Source organism: Piliocolobus tephrosceles, chromosome 18, assembly GCF_002776525.5.
Source record: "Piliocolobus tephrosceles isolate RC106 chromosome 18, ASM277652v3, whole genome shotgun sequence".
Taxonomy (NCBI): domain Eukaryota; kingdom Metazoa; phylum Chordata; class Mammalia; order Primates; family Cercopithecidae; genus Piliocolobus; species Piliocolobus tephrosceles.
In genome coordinates, this window is record NC_045451.1 from 609,881 (window position 1) to 615,157 (window position 5,277).

Here is a 5,277-nt window from a genome sequence, read left to right on the forward strand (position 1 = left end):
GCTGTACTGAGACAGTGAAGGTGAGGGCGCGTTTGGCTGTACTGAGAAGGTGAAGGTGAGGGCGCGTCCTGCTGTACTGAGACGGTAAAGTGAGGGCGTGTTCTGTTGTACTCAGATGGTGAAGGTGAGAGCGTGTCCTGTTGTACTCAGATGGTGATGGTAAGAGCGTGTCCTGCTGAACTCAGACGCCATGTTAATCTAAATCCGCTGAACACAGTAGCAAAACCTCACCTCAGCTGCTGATGTATTTCCCTTCTGGCTTCAGAAAGAATGGGGTTCTTCCAGTGTGTTTTTAAAACATGGAACACAATATTCTTCACCCTCAGCAGGATTTAGGAAGAATTATCTAGTTACCCAAAGTTCAGAATAAGGAGGTTCTCTAGGAACAAGTGCTTCTCTTTCCAGGATCCTGGAGTGGAAAATTCATGCACGTTTCCCACTTGATGTTCTGATGCCCGTGTGCTCAAAGTGTACTTGAGGACACCAGGTGAGGTTTATGGCAAATCTGATGAAGAGACTGAGGCCAGGTGGTGTGGTGTGTGCCCCAGGTTAGTGATCTGGGGAGGTCGTGAGTGCACCCGCCAGGAGCCTCTGATTTCTAAAAGGAGCTCCTGAGTTTCTGTTTGCCCTGCACCACCTTTTTGCATTGATTAACTTTGCCATTGGTCTGGATCTCCGTCTGTTAATTATTGAAGAGGCATTTATTTATTTCTGAGACCCAATTTGATTTTCCACATTTAGGACCATTTTCAGTTCCATGCTGAGAAAAAAAAATGTTAGCATAAGAAGCAGCTTTAAGGCCCAAATCTCAGCTGATGGCGCTCAGCATTACACGTGATTTCCAGTCTTATCAGGAGCCTGATGGGGGCATGGCTGCAGCTGCTGCCAGGTTTTTGAGCAATGTTTAGGCTCCACAGGTAACAGCCACGCAGGTGGAGCAGAAAACAAAGCTGCAGACAGGGCTGCTTTCCAAGACGCAGTGGAATGCAAGTGTTCTGGGGCCTGTGTAAGAAATCTTTGCCTGCCCTAACCTCATAGGAAGAGTGGCGAGCCAGTGGGGGCACACAGGTCGGACCATCTGCAGAGAAAGAATCACCAATAACCAGCCCTTACAAGGTAGCTGTGCCTGCTGAGGCTTCCGTCCACAACGCGTGGGCTATTTGCCCCACACCCCCTCTGACACTGGCCCCGTCAGTCCTCTTGGCTTCAAACCTTCTGTCGGGGGATGATGGCATCTCGTGGTTGTCCTCCTGATGAATGGTGTCACTGAGCACCTTTCCAATGTGGACTGACCATTTGGATGTCTTCATCTGTGAAACGTCTGTGCCAGTATTCTGCCCATAAAAAAACAGGGCTGTTAGCATGTTTCTTACTGATTTGTAAGTGTTCTTTATATATATTCTGGTTATTTGTTGGCTGCACGTACCACCAATCTCTGAGTCTGACTTGCCTCTTCTTTTTGGAATGATGTCTTTCGATGAACAAAAGTTTATCATTTTAATGAAGTCAAATGAGATTAACCTTTTCCCGTATGGCTTGGATTTTCTGTGTTCTATTTGAGGAAGCTTTGCCTGCCCTGAGCTCATGGAGACATCCTGTTCTTTCTCTTTATTCCTTTATGCTTCACTTTAGGGCCAGAATCCACCCAGGCCACACTTCTTCTTTCCCGTCTCTTCCCTTAGACAAACGGAGGAGACAGAAAGTGGAGAAATGGAGGGAGCTGGGGGGAAGCTCAGAGCCCAGAGGCTGGAGCTCAGGGAAACCACATCTTCTGTGTTGACTTCGCCGTCCCAGGGGGAAGGAAGATTCACACAGACTTGCCCGCTCCCCTTGGCCGACTTTAGGTCAGGAAATAGCATGTTCACTTCGGTATGTGGGTGACATCATCAGCGCGGCCACTGAAATAGGAGGTGAGGCTGCAGACGGGCTGGGATCCGCCTTGGCGAGCAGAGGCCTGCGCCTCCCTCCTCCACGTCCCCAACACCCCAGCTCCGTGACATCCGACACCGCGCAGCTCACATCGCAAAGGAAACACAGCCAGCCCTGCCGAGAACTGCCTTTCAAAGTGGAAAAGAATCCCAGGAGCAAATGTGTGCACAGACCCTGCATTTAGAAAGAGACGGCTTAGCCAGACGTAGCTGGAACAAACATATAAAAAACATCTGTGCCAGGAAGGCACTCACCAGCCCCGCAGACTGGGGGCCCCCATGGTGCCCTTGAGGGGCAGCAATGGCCCCACCACATGCAGTCCCCCACAGCAGCGCCACCAGCCACCAGCAGCAGCTTCGAGCTTTCCTGCTCCTCAGTGAAGGTGGGCACAGGCTCCAGGAGAGACCACCTGCCGCCAGCACCCCCCACCCCCACCGGGGGGGGGGGTGGCACCAGCAAGACCCAGACAGATGGCCCAGCAATGCCTTTCCATTTCTTCTCATCTTAACGTCGATTTTCTTCCTGGTCCTAAAAGTGATGTGATCCGTTGGAGACAAGTTGGAAAATGCAATGCAAATATATAAAGACTATGCTACCAGTCACCCACAATTCCAGGCCTAAGACACGGCTGCATTTTGGTCTGTTGTAATCCTTTCTCACACCTTAGTCTCGTCACAACAAAGGAAGCGTTTCAGGGACACAAAAGTCTTTACAGAATGAAGGGCAGATCCCACAGCCCGAGGCCAGAGGGATGAGGACAAGGCCGGGCTTGGCGCCGGCCAGGGGTGGGTGCCCGGGCACCGAGGCGAGTCACTGACACCGCGCAGTTTGATGGGGCCTGGGGAAAGGTACAGCAGGAGGATTGTGGGGGTGGGGACAGAAGAAGAGAGTCCTCCAGGATGGGGCGATGGGAATGTAGTGGGTTTCATGACCCGTGCGAGAGAGGCCGGGAAGAGGCAGAAATGAGGACGGGCCCTCAGGTCAGTGCTGCTGCAGCCTCCGCAGAGAAGCAGCTTCCAGGCTGCAACGACTTAGATGTGTTTGTGAAACAGCTGGTTGTGAAATCAATTTAATGAGTCCTAACGAGCATTTTCAAAAAGGAACAGAGCGGCATGGAAGCACCTATTTCTATGATCATTATGGAAGTTGTGATTTCTATCAGGGAATCACTCATCAGAGGGAGTATTGTTTCACAGACTCTTATTTCACTTCTGCGTGTACGTGCTGGTTGTGGTGTAAAATGTGCCTTTTATTGTGTGTCTCAGTTTTTAAAAAGTTGCAAAGCCCTGGCTTAGAAGAAGAAAGAATTCAGAGGCCATGTGTGACCACAGTTTAAGCTTCTGTAGATGAGAAAGGGACGGGGCACTTTTGGAAGCAAGGATAGTCCAGGCGGTGGTGCACACAAATGGGAGGCTGACGGATCTCACACAAACACACAGGGCACATCAAGTTAGTCCCTCGGAGCTCCTCTGATGCAGCCGTGGGTCCTCCAGAACCTGCTGCGGCTGAGCCACATCTGTCTCCGTGGTGGTCCCTCGCTATGTCCCACACTTTCTCTTGTTCCTCCTCCTTTCCCCAGGTGACTTCTCCAGAAATAACTCTTAGAACAAGCCCAGAAACGAGCTCCAGTAAAGACCCAAAGGAACAAGAAGGCAGGTGTGCACACGACCCAGGACCCTTACCCCAAAGCAACAGGAAGGCAGGTGTGCCCACGACCCAGGACCCTTACCCCAAAGCAACAGGAAGTCAGGCGTGCACACGACCCAGGACCCTTACCCCAAAGCAACAGGAAGGCAGGCGTGCACACGACCCAGGACCCTTACCCCAGAGGAACAGGAAGGCAGGCGTGCACACGACCCAGGACCCTTACCCCAAGGAACAAGAAGGCAGGCATGCCCACGACCCAGGACCCTTCACACGGCGGCCCCCTCATGTCAGCCTCAGTCGCACACCTATCACACAGCATGTTCACAGCAAAAACAAGACATTTTACCTTTTCATATGGTCAGAAGTAGAGACTCTCTTTCCTTTCTCCTTTCAAGATGCCAAGCCACCCAAATTCCTTTTATATCTGTGATAAAGGCATCAGCCAGGCACAGTGGCTCACGCCTGTAATCCCAGCACTTTGGGAGGCCCAGGCGGGTGGATCACCTCAGGTCAAGTGTTCGAGACCTGGTTGGCCAACATGGCGAAACCCTGTATCTACTACAAAATAAAAAATAAAAAAATAAAAAATTAGCCGGGCGTGGTGGCAGGCACCTGTAGTCCCAGCTACTTGGGAGACTGAAGCCGGAGAATCGCTTGAACCCAGGAGGCGGAGGTTGCAGTGAGCCGAGATCGCACCACTGCACTCCAGCATGGGCAACGGAGCATGACTGTCTCAAAATAAATAAATAAATAAATAAAGGCATCTCCCTGTCTACTTTTACATTTGTATTTTTGTATACCCCCTGCCCCCCACCACACACACACGCACACTAGCATGGGTTGTTGTAGGGATTTACTTTAGGAAGGAAGATATGGGTAAATTGGAACCAAGGAAACCTGTTTCCAGAAGATGACTTCTGGACCAGAGCAGTGGCCAAGGAATGAAAACATAATTGTGTCATGTCCTCCAAGCTTCCTCGGAGACTGGAAGGAGTCAGATCAAAAGTGCAACCAGTGTGAATTGGGGCATGTTGTGTATTGATACATGTACAAATTTTTGAACATGAAGTTGCTTGCAACTAAACTTTTTTCCTAAGTGTGCTGTACATATTTTTAATAAAAGATGACATATTTGCACAAAAATTCTCAGACACGTTAAATTACTAACTGTTTTTGTAAGTCTCTCTCAAAGCAGTGCGTGGATTGCATCCTGGTGCAGGCTGCTGGGGATTCGTTGTTTTTACTTAAAGACCTTCCTCCTGCACTTGCTGTTCCCTTGCCTGGAGTGCTCTATTCTTATTTTCTTTGTTTTGAATGTTATGTTTCTTTATTTTTATTTTTTGCAAACTCCCTGTAGCTGGACAGTCTGGCATGGATTAAGCATTGAAGGTGTAACCCATGATGAGGGGTTTGGATTTATTTATGGAACTAGCTCACATTTTAAAAAATATGATAAGCAATGAGTTGAAGATTACATTGTTGGTGTTGGCAGAAGAAAATATGTATGCCAACAATGTGGGCACACTGTTAGTGTGATAATTCAATGTCTAAGAATCTAGTCTAATATAGAGTAATCCAAAATATGAACAAATGTATACATATATTTACTGATGTATTATTTTAGTAGCATAATTTGGAAAACAAGTGTGTACATATATTTACTGATGTATTATTTTAGTAGCATAAGTTGGAAAATATCCA

The 5,277-nt window shown here is 48.7% G+C and overlaps 1 long non-coding RNA gene across 2 annotated transcripts in view; it reads left to right on the forward strand.

The window, feature by feature from the left end:
* The window catches only part of LOC111551005, a 5,533-nt gene extending 1,414 nt beyond the window's left edge, over nt 1–4,119 (forward strand). For both annotated transcript variants that reach the window (XR_002734232.2, XR_002734233.2), the window contains exon 3: nt 1,633–4,119. This is a non-coding gene — a long non-coding RNA (uncharacterized LOC111551005). The remainder of the gene's footprint in view (nt 1–1,632) is intronic.
* The last annotated feature ends 1,158 nt before the right edge of the window (nt 4,120–5,277 follow it).